We start from the raw sequence: 18,261 nt of genomic DNA, 5'->3' as shown, positions 1-18,261 counted from the left end.
TCTTAGCAAAAAAAATGTGTTTGGAGTTAACAGCCTATTAGCTAGAAAGGTAAGCGTTTACACTTGCTCCAATTATGCGTGAAATCCATCTACCAAATCTATTAATTTTAAAATGTTGATTACTTCTCCTTACCATTATCATTCACCTGACGATAAGACAAGATGTGAACAATTATGTGTGTGTGTGTGTGTGTGTGTGTGTGTGTGTGTGTGTGTGTGGGTGGGTGGATGGGTGGGGGCTGTCCCTGGCAAAGAAAAGGTTGAAGAACCCTGTTCTCGCTAGCTAAATATGAAGGGTCGCAGTGGTGCAACCTGTTGGCTGCGACTGGGAATTGCATCAAGTTAAAACAGGAGAAAGTGATTATCACATCATATAAACTAAAGTATGTACATGAAGCTTGTATGCTTAGTGTTGCTAATAAAAATCACCAATGGGATCGAGATGGCGATATAATGCTCTACTGAGTCGCCAAATATTTACACTGGCAAGAAGGGCGTCGAACTAAAGAATAGAGCACAGGGGTCACACTACCTTATTGCTGAATCATTACACAATAAAATATCTACTAACGTTATGAGGTAACGTTACGGGATGTATGGCTGTAACAGATGTAACTAGCTAGATCATGCAAGACAGCTGTCAAATACAACAAACAAGATGCAATCAAATTACACAATCGACGACATGTTACCTTAATCAGAAATGGGAGTTTTCCAAACTAGATCATATCCATTCAGTTCGAATTTGCTGGAATTCTGAGCTCTATGGCTTCTAGTCCGTCTTCACAAGAAATATTCCTCGTGCAACGCTGAATGGCTTGCTGCATTCCCCGTTGAAAAAGTATTGATGTAGCTAGCTAGCTCGTGCGCTGTTATTCCCTTGCTCACGTGACGTAGTTAGCTACAGTTTATATCTGGGGCTGTCAAACGTTAAAAAACAGGATGCAGTCGAGTTTGCTAGCAAAAAATAGCTATCTACTGAACTCAGGCAGTAAGCAAAAACGAACATGAATTCGTTAGCTATAAATTCTAAATGGACAGCAGAATTGACATAACCGGCATTCTATGATGCAGTACAGTAGAATAATCATTGACATTACATAATATCCAAGCTAGCTGGCGAGCTACCGTTAACGTTACAGTAGTTACAGATTAAAACATTAGCTGGTGCTGCACATTAGCAAAACGAGGGCGGCTAGTTTGACACTTCACGGTAAACGCCCCTCTAAAGACAGACAGGACTACCGTTATACTCTAAAAAGCTGTCAAAAACACGGCTGCACACGTCGGCTGGCCGCTCAAGCCAATGTAGAAATAACGTATCAAGTAAACAAGCTAACTTGCAAATAGAAAAACACGTTTAAAGTGTATTCGATTACTTGTAACGTTGCCTCTATCAAGTTACGCCAAACTCTTCCATGCAACGTTAGCTAATTTCGCTAGCTATAACCAATGGTAGCTAGCTACTACCTTTCAAAGCGTTGACTTTGTTAACGTTTGTCAATAATGACTAGTTATTATAAGGCATGATTGAGTTAAGATATGATGTTACTTACGAATGACAACACATTGCTAGCCAATGAGTACGAAAATAGTCCTAGCTAGCTATAGCCAAACGGAGCGCGTGCCACTCAACTTCAACGCAAAGAAACTTGGTAGACGGCGCGCTCCAGGTGACACTGCAGTATGTGAAGCTTGCTATTCTAAACACAAACTAACAACGTTATATAGAGACAGTTAAGTTCGGCACAATTGTGTAAACTTCAAAAGCACGGCAAACTGTGACTAACATGAATCATTTCAATGGCGCAACACAGTCCGTATAAAATGTACATGGGGCGAAGGGACCTATGTGAAGCAAGCCACAATAAGGATTAGTCACAATAGTGGCGCTTGCGGTTCGCCTTCAAAATAAAAGGTCCTTCATCGAACGTGGTGCAAGCGGATACAAATGGTGGAATCACGCCATATTTTGACTAAATAATGCTAAACAAGGTTGGAATATTATATAAATTCAACAAAAAGCAATAATTTGTTCATTTGATTAAAAAAGTAGAAATCTGTTTAAATCACACTGTGAATGTATAAGACTTCAGAATTGCATTGGGGGCATACTTATATTTTACTGTACAGCCTTACCTATGGTTTGTGGATCCATGCAATGGGGTATCAGTCTACTCAGTGACACCCACAGAACACAACTGTGAAGAGTTTACACAAATATTCGCGTTGTAGCTCTTATTGAGGGACATTGACTATGGGAAATCACCTCCCCAGTCAGCCCATTGTGTGTATTGAGATTCATATTTTACTGTACGGCCTTATCTATGGATTGTGGATCCATGAAATGGAGTATCTGCCTATATAGTGATACCCACAGAACAACTATGTAGAGTTTAGACAAATATTAGCATCTAACTATTATTTCAGGACTCTGAAACCACTGTGAAATGAGCCACATTAGCTTAGCAGTCAACTTACTATGTGTATTGAACATTAATATTGCAATGTCAATACGCACAGTAGGCTGGATAGTGAGGTGATTACCCACAGTTGAAGTTCCACTACTGGGCACACCATGTAATTTCAACGTGGAAAATTGGGTAATATTTGGTTGAGACATTAATCAATGACATTACAACCTATATTCACACACTCAAAAAGACAGCTAAAAGGTAGTTGAATTTCCAATGTGTTATCACTATGCCTTTAAGCATCTAAAAGTTAAAATGGGAATACAATACAAATTCAATGTCAGATATTTCGTTTATTTATACAACAGATGAATGTGTTATCACTGTGCTTTGTCTAATAGCTTAACCAAATTACCTGGATTGCAGCTTAGATTACATTAAAAAGACATGATGCAGGTGATCAATGCCGTTCGAGATGTTACGCAGATTATTACAGGAATTATGAAGATCTCCACAGACCTGCGACGACCTATGCAAGCCATCTTGAACGTGCATGCTTTACATGATTACATAAGAAAATGTGGCTATGGATGTGTTACTCATTTTAAGGTTGATGGTTACATTAGTTTGTAAGATAACTTTAGGCTATTACAAAAGTAATATTGAATTCTGTTTGGTTGACAACACAACCAAGTATCAACATTTAAAATAGATGTATCTACTGCTTGGATAGTTCCATCTGAGCCACTGGCTTGATCCCATTCTTTAACTTTTATTTTGGGTTGAGTTGGAGATGTGAATCCAACATATCATTTGTTAACTTGTCAACAAGTTCATTGGCTAAATGTATGTTATTTCAAAAGTGATATTGAATTGTGTTTGGTTGTCAAAGCAACCAAAAATGTCAACATTTGAAGGAGATTTCTCATCTGCTTGGATAGTTCCATTATGTGCCACGTCACCGTCTCAACCAAAGATCTAAGTTAAAGAATATGACTAAATCAAATATAAAATAAATGCACTTTAAATAAAGTTTCATTTGTTTTATTCCTATTCTTTAACTTAAGTTTTTGGTTGAGATGGAGACGTGAATCCATCACATCAATTATTAATTTGTAGACAAACTGGAATTAAAGCCAAACTATACTGAACAAAAATATCAATGCAACATTAATGATTTTACTGAGTTACAGTTCATATAAGGATCCACCCCTTTTTTTCAATTTTCGCCTAAAATGACATACCCAAATCTAACTGCCTGTAGCTCGGGACCTGAAGCAAGGATATGCAAATTCTTGATACCATTTGAAAGGAAACACTTTGAAGTTTGTGGAAATGTGAAATTATTGTTGGAGAATATAACACAGATATGGTCAAAGATAATACAAAGAAAAAAACAATATTTATGTTGTATTTTTACCATTATCTTTGAAATGCAAGAGAAAGGCCATAATGTAGTATTCCAGCACAGGTACAATTTATATTTTGGCCACTAGATGGCAGCAGTGTATGTGCAAAGTTTTACACTGATCCAATGAACCATTGCATTTCCGTTCAAAATTTTGTATCAAGACTGCCCAAGTGTGCCTAATTTGTTTATTAATAACTTTTCAAGTCCAAAACTGTGCACTCTCCTCAAACAATAGCATGGTATTCTTTCACTGTAATAGCTACTGTAAATTGGACAGTGCAGTTAGATGAACAAGAATTTAAGCTTTCTGCAAATATCAGATATGTCTATGTCCTGGGAAATGTTCTTGTTAATTACAACCTCATCAAATCAAATCAAATGTATTTATAAAGCCCTTCTTACATCAGCTGATATCTCAAAGTGCTGTACAGAAACCCAGCCTAAAACCCCAAACAGCAAGCAATGCAGGTGTAGAAGTACGGTGGCTAGGAAAAACTCCCTAGAAAGGCCAGAACCTAGGAAGAAACCTAGAGAGGAACCAGGCTATGAGGGGTGGCCAGTCCTCTTCTGGCTGTGCCAGGTGGAGATTATAACAGAACATGGACAAGATGTTCAAATGTTCATAGATGACCAGCAAGGTCAAATAATCATAATCACAGTGGATGTCGAGGGTGCAACAGGTCAGCACCGCAGGAGTAAATGTCAGTTGGCTTTTCATAGCCAATCATTCAGAGTATCTCTACCACCCCTGCTGTCTCTAGAGAGTTGAAAACAACAGGTCTGGGACAGGTAGCACGTCCGTTGAACAGGTCAGGGTTCCATAGCCGCAGGCAGAACAGTTGAAACTGGAGCAGCAGCACGACCAGGTGGACTGGGAACAGCAAGGAGTCATCAGGCCAGGTAGTCCTGAGGCATGGTCCTAGGGCTCAGGTCCAGAGAGAGGTCCAGAGAGGAGAGAGGAGAGAGAGAGAGAGAGAGAAAAGCATGGATACATTTTTCTGCATCATGTTTGGACAGAACGTTTCTGATTTTTGCAATGTAACGTAGATGGGGAAAAAGCTGTCCTTGACACAGTCTTGATATGTTCGTCAAAAGAGAGATCAGGGTCCAGAGTAACGCCGAGGTTCTCACAGTGTTATTTGAGACGACTGTACAACCATCAAGATTAATTGTCAGATTCAACAGAAGATCTCTTTGTTTCTTGGGACCTAGAACAAGCATCTCTGTTTTGTCTGAGTTTAATTGTAGAACATTTGCAACCATCCATTTCCTTATGTCTAAAACACAGCTGTGTACAGCTGTGTGCCGTCCGCATAGCAGTGAAAGTTAACATTATGTTTTCAAATGACATCACCAAGAAGTAAAATATATAGTGAAAACAATAGTGGTCCTAAAATGGAGCCTTGAGGAACACCGAAATATACAGTTGATTTGTCAGAGGACAAACCATCCACAGAGACAAACTGATATCTTTCCACAGATAAGATGTAAACCAGGCCAGAACTTGTCCGTGTAGACCAATTTGGGTTTCCAACCTCTCCAAAAGAATGTGGTGATCGATGGTATCAAAAGCAGCACTATGGTCTAGGAGCACGAGGACTGATGCAAAGCCTCGGTCTGACGTCATTAAAAGGTAATTTACCACCTTCACAAGTGCAGTCTCAGTGCTGTGATGGGGTCTAAAACCAGACTGAAGCGTTTTGTATACATTGTTTGTCTTCAGGAAAGTGGTGACAACTTTTTCAAATTTTTTGGAGAGGAAGAGGAGATTCCATATAGGCCGATAGTTCTTTAAATTTATCTGGGTCAAGGTTCGGCTTTTTCAAGAGAGGCTTTATTACTGCCACTTTTAGTGAGTTTGGTACACATCCGGTGGATAGAGAGCCATTTTTTATGTTCAACATAGAGGGCCAAGCACAGGAAGCAGTTCTTTCAGTAGTTTAGTTGGAATAGGGTCCAGTATGCAGCTTGAAGGTTTAGAGGCCATGGTTATTTTCATCAATGTGTCAAGAGATATAATATTAAAAAACTTCAGTGTCTCCCTTGATCCTAGGTCCTGGCAGTGTTGTGCAGACTCAGGACAAAATGAGCTTAGGGGGATTGTTTTTAGGGGTGCAACTGCATCTAGAGTATTACTCAAGGTTAAATTTAGTTCCTCAGTTAGGTGGTTAACTGATTTCTGTACTCCAACGTCCTTAGGTAGGTGGTGGTAGTCTGGAAGGGCATCTAGGAATCTTTGGGTTATCCGAGAATTTATAGCACAGCTTTTGATGATCCTTGGTTGGGGTCTAAGCAGATTATTTTTTGCAATTGCAAACGTAATAAAATAGTGGTCCGATAGTCCAGGATTATGAGGAAAAACATTAAGATCCACAACATTTATTCCACGGAACAAAACTAGGTCCAGAGTATGACTGTGGCAGTGAGTAGGTCCGGAGACATGTTGGACAAAACCACTGAGTCGATGATGGCTCCGAAAGCCTTTTGGAGTGAGTCTGTGGACTTTTCCATGTGAATATTAAAGTCACCAAAAAATGTTATATTATCTGCCATGACCACAAGTTCCAATAGGAAATCAGGGAACTCACTGAGGAGCGCTGTGTATGGCCCAGGAGGCCTGTAAACAGTAGCTATAAAAAGTGATTGAGTAGGCTGCATAGATTTCATGACTAGAAGCTCAAAAGACGAAAACGCATCGGGTTTTTTTTGTAAATTGAAATTTGCTATCGTGAATGTTAGCAACACCTCCGCCTTTTCGGGATGCGTGGGGATATGGTCACTAGTGTAACCAGGAGGAGAGGCCACATTTAACACAGTAAATTCATCAGGCTTTAGCCATGTTTCAGTCAGGCCAATCACATCAAGATTATGATCAGTGATTAGTTCATTGATTATAACTGCCTTGGAAGTGAGGGATCTAACATTAAGTAGCCCTATTTTGAGATGTGAGATATCACAATCTCTTTCAGTAATGACAGGAATGGAGGTCTTTATTCCAGTGAGATTGCTAAGGCGGACACCGCCATGTTTAGTTTTGCCCAACCTAGATCGAGGCACAGACACGGTCTCAGTGGGGATAGCTGAGCTGACTACACTGACTGTGCTAGTGGCAGATTCCACTAAGCTGGCAGGCTGGCTAACAGCCTGCTGCCTGGCCTGCACCCCATCTCATTGTGGAGCTAGAGGAGTTTGAGCCTTGTCTATGTTCGTGGATAAGATGAGAGCACCCCTCCAGCTAGGATGGAGTCCGTCACTCCTCAGCAGGCCAGGCTTGGTCCTGTTTGTGGGTGAGTCCCAGAAAGAGGGCCAATTATCTACAAATTCTATCTTTTGGGATGGGCAGAAAACAGTTTTCAACCAGCGATTGAGTTGTGACTCTGCTGTAGAGCTCATCACTCCCCCTAACTGGGAGGGGGCCAGAGACAATTACTCGATGCCGACACATCTTTCTAGATGATTTACACGCTGAAGCTATATTGCGCTTGGTGACCTCTGACTGTTTCATCCTAACATCGTTAGTGCCGACGTGGATAACAATATCCCTATACATTTACATTTAAGTAATTTAGCAGACGCTCTTATCCAGAGCGACTTACAAATTGGTGCATTCATCTTATGATATCCAGTGGAACAACCACTTTAAAATAGTGCATCTAAATATTTTAAGGGGGGGGGGGGGGGTTAGAAAGATTACTTTATCCTATCCTAGGTATTCCTTAAAGAGGTGGGGTTTCAGGTGTCTCCGGAAGGTGGTGATTGACTCCGCTGTCCTGGCGTCGTGAGGGAGCTTGTTCCACAATTGGGGTGCCAGAGCAGCGAACAGTTTTGACTGGGCTGAGCGGGAACTGTGCTTCCTCAGAGGTAGGGGGGCCAGCAGGCCAGAGGTGGATGAACGCAGTGCCCTTGTTTGGGTGTAGGGTCTGATCAGAGCCTGAAGGTATGGAGGTGCCGTTCCCTTCACAGCTCCGTAGGCAATCACCATGGTCTTGTAGCGGATGCGAGCTTCAACTGGAAGCCAGTGGAGAGAGAGGAGGAGCTATACTCTCTACACTCGCCAGTTTTAGCTTTAGCCAGCACCATCTTCAGATTAGCCTTAATGTCGGTAGCCCTGCCCCCTGGTAAACAGTGTATGATCGCTGGATGATTTGTTTTAAGTCTAATACTATGGGTAATGGAGTTGCTAATGACAAGGCTTTTCAATTTGTCAGAGCTAATGGTGGGAGGCTTAGGCATCTCTGACCCCATAACGGGAGGAGGAGAGACCAGAGAAAGCTCGGCCTCTGACTCCGACCCGTTGCTTAAATGGGGAGAACCGGTTGAAAGTTTCTGCTGGCTGAATGAGCATTCTGAATGAACATTTTCTGGCTGCGGGGACTTAAGAGTAGAGAAAGCTTGTTCTACACTAAGAAAGCTTTGTTGCAGAGCGTTTAACACAAAATCTGGGGAGGGGCCAGCTGAGTATAAGACTATCATCTGCATATAAATGGATGAAAGAGCTTCCTACTACCTGAGCTATGTTGTTGATGTAAATTGATAAGAGCGTGGGGCCTAGGATCGAGCCTTGGGGTACACCCTTGGTGACAGGCAGTGGGTGGTTTAGAAGGAATCAGTGGCTAACTGCAAGCAATCACTAGCTTGCTATTCAGTGGAGTGGGTGTGTGGTCCAAGTCTGTTGAAGGGTCTCTTTTTCAAGCTTAAAAGGATAAACATTCACATGCAACACCATGGGCCAGAAAATATTCAATACATTGACCATGCTGTCAATCCAGCATGACTAGCTCTGACTGAAAATACATTCTGAATGGTCATCCAACTTGGAATTCCAAGTCGGGAACTCGGGCCTCTTTCTAGAGCTCCGACCTGAAGATCACTGACGTCATGATTCAACGTTCTTTTTTTCCCCAGAGTTCCCAGTTGTCTTGAAAGCACCATAAATCCGGAGAATGCCAGACTTTGATTTCAAAGTTGGACGATGAAATTTTCCCACAAGAAAGACCGCTGCACCACCTTGTTCAAGTGAGCACAGCACAACAAGTTGACTCCAAAAATGTATTGAATGCTGCTGCATAAATGTTGTAATATGCCAGGGAGATATGTATACTGTAGCTAAGGAAGTAATACTAAGTGTATGTCGTGTAGTAAGCTGTTGTAGCCCATGTGCGCCACCCTAATAATTTGGTCCCTTTTCCCCTCATAGCTTAGCCTACTGTTCTGACTTGGTGGTGCACATGTAGCCTTTAACCTGTTTTAGAGAAATGTAATCATCAAATATTGTAAGCGCTTTCGTTGTGTCCTTATATACCCCCTTTATTTATCCTACGGTTGTAACGACCGTCCAAAGGAGTAGACCAAGGTGCAGTATGGTAAGTGTTCATCTTACTATTTATTATAAATCAGAACACTTAAACAAAATGATAAACAAATGACCGTCCCGTCTTGCAGGCTTTAACAAGCAGTACAAAAATAAGATCCCACAACTACAGGTGGGGAAAGGATGCCTAAGTATGATTCCTAATCAGAGACAACGATAGACAGCTGCCTCTAATTAGGAACCATACTCGGCTCAACACAGAAATAGACACCATAGAATGCCCACCCCACACCCTGACCTAACCGCATAGTGAAACAAACCGTCTGGATTATCCCTACAGGCTCCGGGCCATGGATCATCACTAGAGGCTTCGTGCCATGGATCATCTCTACAGGCTTCGGACCATAGATTATCACTGGAGGCTTTATTCGTGGAGCTGGACCAGGTCTCACCGGACTGGGGAGACACACTGAGGACTGAGTGCTCAAAGCAGGCACTGGCCGTATCGGGCTATGGAGGCGTACTGGAGGAAGAGTGCGAGAAGCAGGCACAGGACGCACTGGGCTATGGTGGCGCACTGGAGGGAGAGTGCGCGGAGCAGGCACAGGACGTACTGGGCTCTGGAGGCGCACTGGAGGGAGAGTGCGAGGAGCAGGCACAGGACGTACTGGGCTATGGAGGCGCACTGGAGGTCTGGAGCTTAGGGCTGGCACACCCCGTCCTGGCTGGATGGTTATTTTCGCCCAGCAAGGGCGGAGCGCTGGTACAGGATGAACTGTGCTGCGCTGGTGAACGGGGGGTACCATGCGTAGAGCAGGCGCAGGATAGCCTGGGCCGAAGAGACGCACTGGAGACCAGATACGCTGAGCCGGCGCACTTCTTCCTGGCTGACGGCCAACTCTAGCACGGCAACGGTGAAGAGCTTGTGCCGAGCGCACCGGGCTGTGAGTGCGCATGGGCGACACAGTGCGCATCACCGCATACCATGGTGCTTGTTCAGTCACTCGCTCCCCACGATAAGCACGGGGAGTTGGCTCAGGTCTTAAAACCACCTTAGCCAATCTACCCGTGTTCCCCTCCAAAAAATGTTTTGGGTGCTGCCTGTCGGGCCTCCGTTGTTGCCTTGCCTGTCGATCTCGTCGCTGTACCTCCCTCGCTGCTTCCTCCTGTTCCCATGGGAGGCGATCCCTTCCGGCCTGGATCTCCTCCCACGTCCAGGATCCGTTGCCATCCAGGATGTCCTCATATGTCCAGTCATCCTGCCCACGCTGCTTGGTCCTTTGGTGGTGGGATCTTCTGTAACGACCGTCCAAAGGAGTAGACCAAGATGCAGCGTGGTAAGTGTTCATCTTACTATTTCTTATAAATCAGAACACTTAAACAAAATCATAAACAAATGACCGTCATGTCTTGCAGGCTATAACAAGCAGTACAAAAATAAGATCCCAACAACTACAGGTGGGGAAAGGCTGCCTAAGCATTATTCCTAATCAGAGACAACGATAGACAGCTGCCTCTGATTAGGAACCATACTCGGCTCAACACACAGAAATAGACACCATAGAATGCCCACCCCACACCCTGACCTAACCACAGATAAACAAACCGTCTCTCTCAGGTCAGGGCGTGACAACGGTTCTGACTTGGTGTACAGGGACAATATTGTAAGAATGACCAATGTTCTGAATTCTGTCGCTGTACATTTCAAAAGTGCTCAACAAATAGTTATATTGACTACATTCGTCCGATTAATGTCTTAATCGAAATTACGGATTGCCTCTTATCCACTCGTCATCCCCTTATGGTATAGTTTGTACATCTCAATTGTCAGTAGAAACCACATTTGTTTAAGCAAGTCAGCCATATCAGCTATATTTTTTAAAAGGCAGTAAATGAGCTGGCTGAATGAACCATTTCGCTGCCAGACAATTCTCCGCTGACTGCCAGGTGTAGCAGTGGTAAGGATTCACTCCATGGTGCTGAAAATAATGCTCTGCTGTTGGGACAGTTTTATGTAGGCCCTAACAATTTGTGGGCACCGTTTGCCACTGTTATAGTGAAATGAATGTAATGTTTTTTTATGCCCCACAAAGATTTACATGCTAAAATCACCAATGATCTACATATCTGGAAAAATAATTATCTGATTCGGTGAAATGCATTTTTTACATTTACATTTTAGTCATTTAGCAGACGCTCTTATCCAGAGCGACTTACAGTAGTGAATGCATACATTTCATACATTTTCTTTTCTGAACTGGTCCCCTGTGGGAAACGAACCCACAACCCTGGCGTTGCAAACACCATGCTCTACCAACTGAGCCACACGGCTCAGTTGGTAGTAGTCGCTAAACGTGAGACTTTGAACTACTAGTAAAGAAGAGACCCTGGCTAAGAACGGACATGCGCAGAGAAGCTCTAGTAGTGTATGCCAATGTTATTCACACTTAAGTGAAAATCAGGCATCTTCACTGTTACAAAGTAATAATACATGTTTGTCTGACATTAACAATTCAACTTGTTAGCAGAACCTGTCTAGATGAATGTAATACTATAAAAGAACAGTACAATTAACTGTAAATATACAGTAAGATGCATGAGAGAGAGAGAGCTTGATAGGTAGATGTTTGTATGTGCCACAATAACACCTTATTAAAAGGCCTTCATGCAATGGCAATAGTAACAATATGTTATTGAATTTATAAAGTGCTCATACATGGTACTCACATTCAGTGCACGAAACCTTAACCATTTGTAATATTGAGGCCTTGTGGATGATGAACCTTGGAAATGAATTGACACATTTCTGGATCTAGTCTGAGGAGGTTTTGACTTTATTAATAACACCACAGTCATTTATTAGGCCAACTGTAGGTGGAATTGTGTAACCATAAAGACCTGAGGTCAACTGTTTTGGAAAGCTGTGACCTCGCAATAATCAAAATCATTCATACTAAAATATGTTTATTATAATAAGATACTCGTAATTTCCCCACAACACAAACTAAAAAGGATGCATGAGGTCGCAAACAGGTCCAGGACCAAACATGGCCTGGCTGCATCATTCTGGACACACACATTCAGGATACATCTATATACCAAGGTGGCCTGTTACAAAGTATGGGGTTCTACAGCTGTTTGATTGAAGTGAGGTGGGTGGTGCACCAGGGAGGTGGGTTCAGGGTCTAGGACAGAGGAGACAAGGCAGATACAGGGTTCCATGCAAACCAGTTGATTAGGGCTGACAGGTGTGTCATTGGCATGTGGATGGCTCATTAACAGGGAGCAATGGCTTGAGAGAGGCAGGAGAATGCATACATCCCCCTGGGGCCACAGGGAGAGAAAAAATAAAATAAATCACACTGTTCTAAAGCAGATAGGGAACACTCCGCTTTTTAATGTCCAGCCAGAATAGGCCCTCCCACTACTGAATAAACAGTGGAGTTAGTTGCACCATTGGGGACAAGGTGTCATCAATTGATGTTACGGATATTGTAGTTTCAAAGAAGAGAATGTTACATCCAGTATACAGTAGCTAATTGTTGCATCATGTATGAATCTCCATGTTTATTATGTATGAAAACCTTTAGTAAACAATTACATTTTATGTTGCAATTCTACTCCATTCCAACCTTTTGCAACAAGTGCTGACTTATTCTTAGCGATAACGAGCAATGATTTCCAGTCCACCTGTGTCAATACTCCACCTTAGGTCAACTCCCACCCTTCATCATCATAGCCACTTTTGGCAAATGACAAGATGAAGTCAGTGGAAAATCTGAACTGCTCTGGCGAATCTGCTCCTCGACCCAAACCTAAATGCTGCTTGTTCACATTTGTAACCTTCCTTGCAGCAACAGCAGGACCAAGACATCTGCTTAAGAAGGAGGGCGTTCCCCTTTTTAAAAAATGTCAAGAACTCCACTGACCCAAATAATCAAGCCGCTGGTATGAGCAGTGGCTATGCAGTGTGGATCTGAGAGTTACTATTTATACAGCATGATTTATGGCACTTCAACTTATCAGCCTCATTCTTCCCCTTTCTCTGATTAAGGAATTTTGGTGGAGAAATATGCAGGTATGGAGCAGCTCAGCTTGAAGGGTTCCCTCCTTATCTTGCGAAATTAATACCAGACATAAATACTCACTTTCTTTTTATTCGGAATGTGCATAATAGAACGAATGTGCTGCTCATGCATGCTCTTACAAAAAGTGATTTGCAGCCTTGAGGGTAGTGTTTCCTTTTTTGTAAAAGTGAATCATGTCGAGTCAGTATCCTAGTTTCCTGGCACATGCACTAAGCCACAACCATGGCGTCGGAGCACATGCTCACATTAACTGCCCGATTGCTAGTATCTTTCCATGACATTCACTGACCAGGTGAAATCTATGATCCCTTATTGATGTCACTTGTTAAATCCACTTCAAATCAGTGTCAATGAAGGGGAGAAGGCAGGTTAAATAAGGATTTTTAAGCCTTGAGACAGAGACATGGATTGTGTATGTGTGCCATTCAGGGGGTGAATGGGCAAGACTAAATATTTAAGTGCCTTTGAACAGGGTATGGCAGTAGGTACCAGGCACATCGGTTTGTGTCAAGAACTGCAAACCTTCTGGGTTTTTCACGCTCAGTTTCCTGTGTGTATCAAGAATGGTCCTCCACCCAAAGGACATCCAGCCAACTTGACAACTGTGAGAAGCATTGGAGTCAACACGGGCCTGTGGAATGCTTTCGACACCTTGTAGAGTCCGTGCCTCCACAAATTGAGGCTGTTCTGACGGGAGGGTGAAACTCAATATTAGGAAGGTGTTCGGTATACTCAACACAGCAACGTTCAAATGGGAATACAATGTCAGATATTGTTTATTTATACAACAGATTAATGTGTTATTACTGTGCTTCATCATTGTTTCTGATTGTGGATATAATGTTTAAGATCTGATGTTGTTTTAAAGGTACAAATGATTTTCCCTAAGGAGCAATTGGAGCTCAACATAAGAAATGAGAAAGAGAGAATGGTCAAAAGTGGCTTAATTTCAAAGGGAGTTTTTTGGCGAAACAAAAATACTAAATTTCCCCCTTTGGGATCAGTGGCGAAATGTCTCTTGACATGGTTTGTCTGGCGGAGTTGACATATGTTTTTGTTCAGCTGTGTCACAGTGGGTAGGAAAGTGTGGGGGCATAATACCTTTTCTCTGACATTAGGCGAGCACAGGTTGTTCAGGTGTTAGTGTAGAGAAGGATTCCAGGGTGGGCGACAGAGAGTGGAAGTACGGAGCTCAGTCCAGTAGCGATGCGTGGGTAAAATCACCAGGGAAACCAATCCTCAAAAAATGAAATACTTGCGTTTGTGTCACGTCTACTCCCGCTCCCCCCTCTTCGGCATTGGACATCGCCGGTTTACTAACCGCTGGCCCTGGCAACATCGTTTAGCGCACCTGCGCCTCAATATGAGGCACACCTGGACTCCATCGCGTCACTGATTACCTCCCCAATATCTGTCACTCCCTTAGTTCCGTTCCCAAGGCAGTATTGGTTATGTGTTTCATGTCCAGAAGCTACTCTTGTTTTGTTTCGTTCCATGTTTCTTGTACTATTAAATTTAACACCTGCTTTCCGATTCCCAGTGTCTCGGTTACAGTTTGCTCTATAACCTGTTAGTTCATATGTCTGACGTATGGAGTTATTATCTAATCTGACGTATGAAGTTATTTTAAGATGGTCATAGTATGGATCATTTAGCTATTTGATTTTGAATTTTAGGACCCCTTTAGGTATATATAAAAAAAAATATATATATAATATTGAATTCGGCCTTCTACTATAGCCCAGAAAAACGCATTGAACAAAACATTCATAAATGGCCAAAAAGACAGTTAAACAATACATAATAAAAAACAAGGTTTTGAAGTGTTTGTCCCATATCTAGAGATATAAGAAAGCTCAAATATTTTTATTTATTTTATTTTTTACAAATGTTTACCTATTTTTGGGGTCAGCACAAAACTACAAAACTTCAAACTTTTATTAATTTTTTTAAACAGGTACCAGTTACCTTCAGATGAGTTCTGAGACACTTGTGGGGCTTGTAGAGCAAAACAGAGTGTTCCCCTTTCCACAGTGGTGTCACATTAGTTTGTAGCCCAGACGATACTGACTTCAGATGAGTCCCCTGACACTTGTGGGGGTCATAGAGACTTATTTTACCAGGTAAGTTGACTGACAACACATTCTCATTTAAAGCAATAACCTGGGGAATAGTTACAGGGGAGAGGAGGGGGAATGAATGACCCAATTGGAAACTGGGGATGATTACGTGGCCATGATGGTATTCAGGCCAGATTTGGAATTTAGCCAAGACACCAGGGTTAACACCCTTACAATAAGTGCAATGGGATCTTTAGTGACCACAGAGAGTCAGAACACCCATTTAACATCCCATCCAAAAGGGAGCACCCTACACAGGGCAATGTACCCAATCACTGCCCTGGGGAATTGGGATATTCTTTTTTTGACCAGAGGAAAGAGTATCTAAATCTGGCCCTCCAACACCACCTACAGCAGCATCTGGTCTCCCATCCAGGGACCAACCAGGACCAACCCTGCTTACCTTCAGAAGCCAGCAGTGGGATGCAGGGTGGTATGCTGCTGGCTAATAGTTTGTAGGTCAAACCGTTCTGATGCTACAGATGTTTTCGTGAGAATTTAGATTTTCGGGATGTCTCATGGTCTGACAAACATTGCTCTAGCTCTGCCACCTTTCACCGCAGATGCGGAAGTCCAACATCAGTGGATGCAGTGGATTGAGACCAGTGGAGGCTGGTGGGAGGAGCTATAGGAAGACAGGCTCATTGTAATGGCTGGGATGGAATAAATGGAACGGAGTCAAACGTGGTTTCCATATGTTTGATGTGTTTGATACTGTTGCATTTATTCCATTCCAGCCATTACAATGAGCCCGTCCTCCTCCCACCAGCCTCTACTGATTGAGACACATCCAATGCAAAAAAAGAATAATATTATGTTACTTAGATTGACACACGTTGTGTCAATGGACTCTAGGGAGTTTTAACGTGCATGTGCACATGCACTCATTTTCGAATCAGAAAAGCAGACAGGATGGGTCTTGTGATGCTACTTTTTAGGCCAGAAAACGTGTCTACTGTGGACTCCCTCCCATTTTGGATGAATACCCGGTAAAATGTGTTGTATTGCCTGGTGAAATACAGTACAACATTTACAGTTGCCTGGAATTGTGGTGGGGTAATTTTATTTTCCTGCAGATGGCCTGATTCCCTTTTTATTCAAAGAAAAACTGGAACAATATTTGTTTTCTCATTCTACAGTAATTGGATCCCTGATGGACTGTAATAGAAAGAATATGCTGTTGTTTGGGAGCCTCTTGTGTTAAGGATTGCTCCAGAAGGCATGCAATGCATTCGGAAAGTATTCAGACCCCTTGGATTTTTCCACATTTCGTTACATTGCATTCTAAAATTGATTTAATAAAAAGAAATCCTCAGCAATCCCTATACCCTATAATGACAAAGCGAAAACAGTTTTTTAGACATTTTTGCAAATGTATTCAAAATAAAAAACATTAATACCTTATTTACATAAGTATTCAGACCCTTTGCAATTAGACTTGAAATTGAGCTCAGGTGCATCCTGTTTCCATTGATCATCCTTGAGATGTTTCTACAACTTGATTGGAGTCCACCTGTGGTTAATTTAATTGATTGGACATGACTTGGAAATGCACATACCTGTCTATATAAGGTCCCACAGTTGACAGTGCATGTCAGAGCAAAAACCAAGCCATGAGGTCGAAGGAATTGTCCGTAGAGCTCCGAGACAAGATTGTGTTGAGGCACAAATCTGGGGAAGGGTACCAAAATGTTTCTGCAGCATTGAAGGTCCCCAAGAACACAGTGGCCTTCATCATTCTTAAATGGAAGAATTTTGGAACCACCAAGACTCTTCCTAGAGCTGGCTGCCCGGCCAAACTGAGCAATCGGGGGAGAAGGGCCTTGGTTAGGGAGGTGACCAAGAACCTGATGGTCACTCTGACAGAGCTCTAGAGTTCCCCTGTGGAGATGGGAGAACCTTCCAGAAGGACAACCATCTCTGCAGAACTCTACCAATCAGGCCTTTATGGTAGAGTGGCCAGGCGGAAGCCACTCCTCAATAAAATACACATGACAGGCCGCTTGGAGTTTGCCAAAAGAAACCTAAAGACCCTCAGACCATGAGAAACAAGATTCTCTGGTCTGATGAAACCAAGATTTAACTATTTGGCCTGAATGCCAAGCGTCACGTCTGGAGGAAACCTGGCACCATCCCTACGGTGAAGCATGGTGGTGGCATCATTATGCTGTGGGGATGTTTTTTAGCAGTAGGGACTGAGAAACAAGTCAGGATCGAGGCAAGTATGAACGGATCAAAGTACAGAGAGATTCTTGATGTAAACCTGCTCCAGAGCGCTCAGGACCTCAGACTGGGGTGAAGGTTCACCTTCCAACAGGACAATGACCCTAAGCACACAGCCAAGACAACACAGGGGTGGCTTCGGGACAAGTCTCTGAATGTCCTTGAGTGGCCCAGCCAGAGCCCGGACTTGAACCAGATTGAACATCTCTGGAGAGACCTGAAAATAGCTGTGCAGCAACGCTCTCCATCCAACCTGACAGAGCTTGAGAGGATCTGCAGAGAAGAAGGGGAGAAATTCCCCAAATACTGGCGTGACAAGCTTGTAGCGTCATACCCAAGAACACTCGAGGCTGTAATTGCTCCCAAAGGTCATTCAACAAAATTAGCAAACATTTCAAAAAATCTGTTTTGGTTTTGTCATTATGGGGTATTGTGTGTAGATTGATGAGGAAAACAACTTAATCAATTTTAGAATTAACTAGATGCTGAGGGGGCTTGCTTTCATTCAGCCTCAAGAGCATTGGTGAGGTCGGGCACTGATGTTGGGCGGTTAGCCCTGGCTCGCAGGCGGCGTTCGATGGGGTTGAGATCAGGACTGTGCAGGCCAGTCATGTTCCTCCGTACCGATCTCAACAAACCATTTCTGTATGGACCTCCAGCTATGCTAGGTTGGCGATACCAGTTAGTCTAGTTG

General features: G+C 42.9%; 1 protein-coding gene across 4 annotated transcripts in view; it reads right to left on the bottom strand.

The window, feature by feature from the left end:
• Positions 1-1,838, bottom strand: part of LOC106567492 (glucocorticoid receptor) — a 103,541-nt gene extending 101,703 nt beyond the window's left edge. For all 4 annotated transcript variants that reach the window (XR_001320085.3, XM_014136782.3, XM_014136783.3 and 1 more), the window contains exon 1: positions 693-1,838. The gene's annotated coding sequence lies outside the window, so the exon portion shown is untranslated. The remainder of the gene's footprint in view (positions 1-692) is intronic.
• Between the last annotated feature and the right edge of the window lie 16,423 nt (positions 1,839-18,261).

Source organism: Salmo salar, chromosome 13 (assembly GCF_965601325.2).
Source record: "Salmo salar chromosome 13, fSalSal1, whole genome shotgun sequence".
In the NCBI taxonomy this organism is placed as follows: domain Eukaryota; kingdom Metazoa; phylum Chordata; class Actinopteri; order Salmoniformes; family Salmonidae; genus Salmo; species Salmo salar.
Note: the sequence above shows the minus strand (reverse complement) of the source record. Positions and strands in the feature narration are given on the sequence as shown.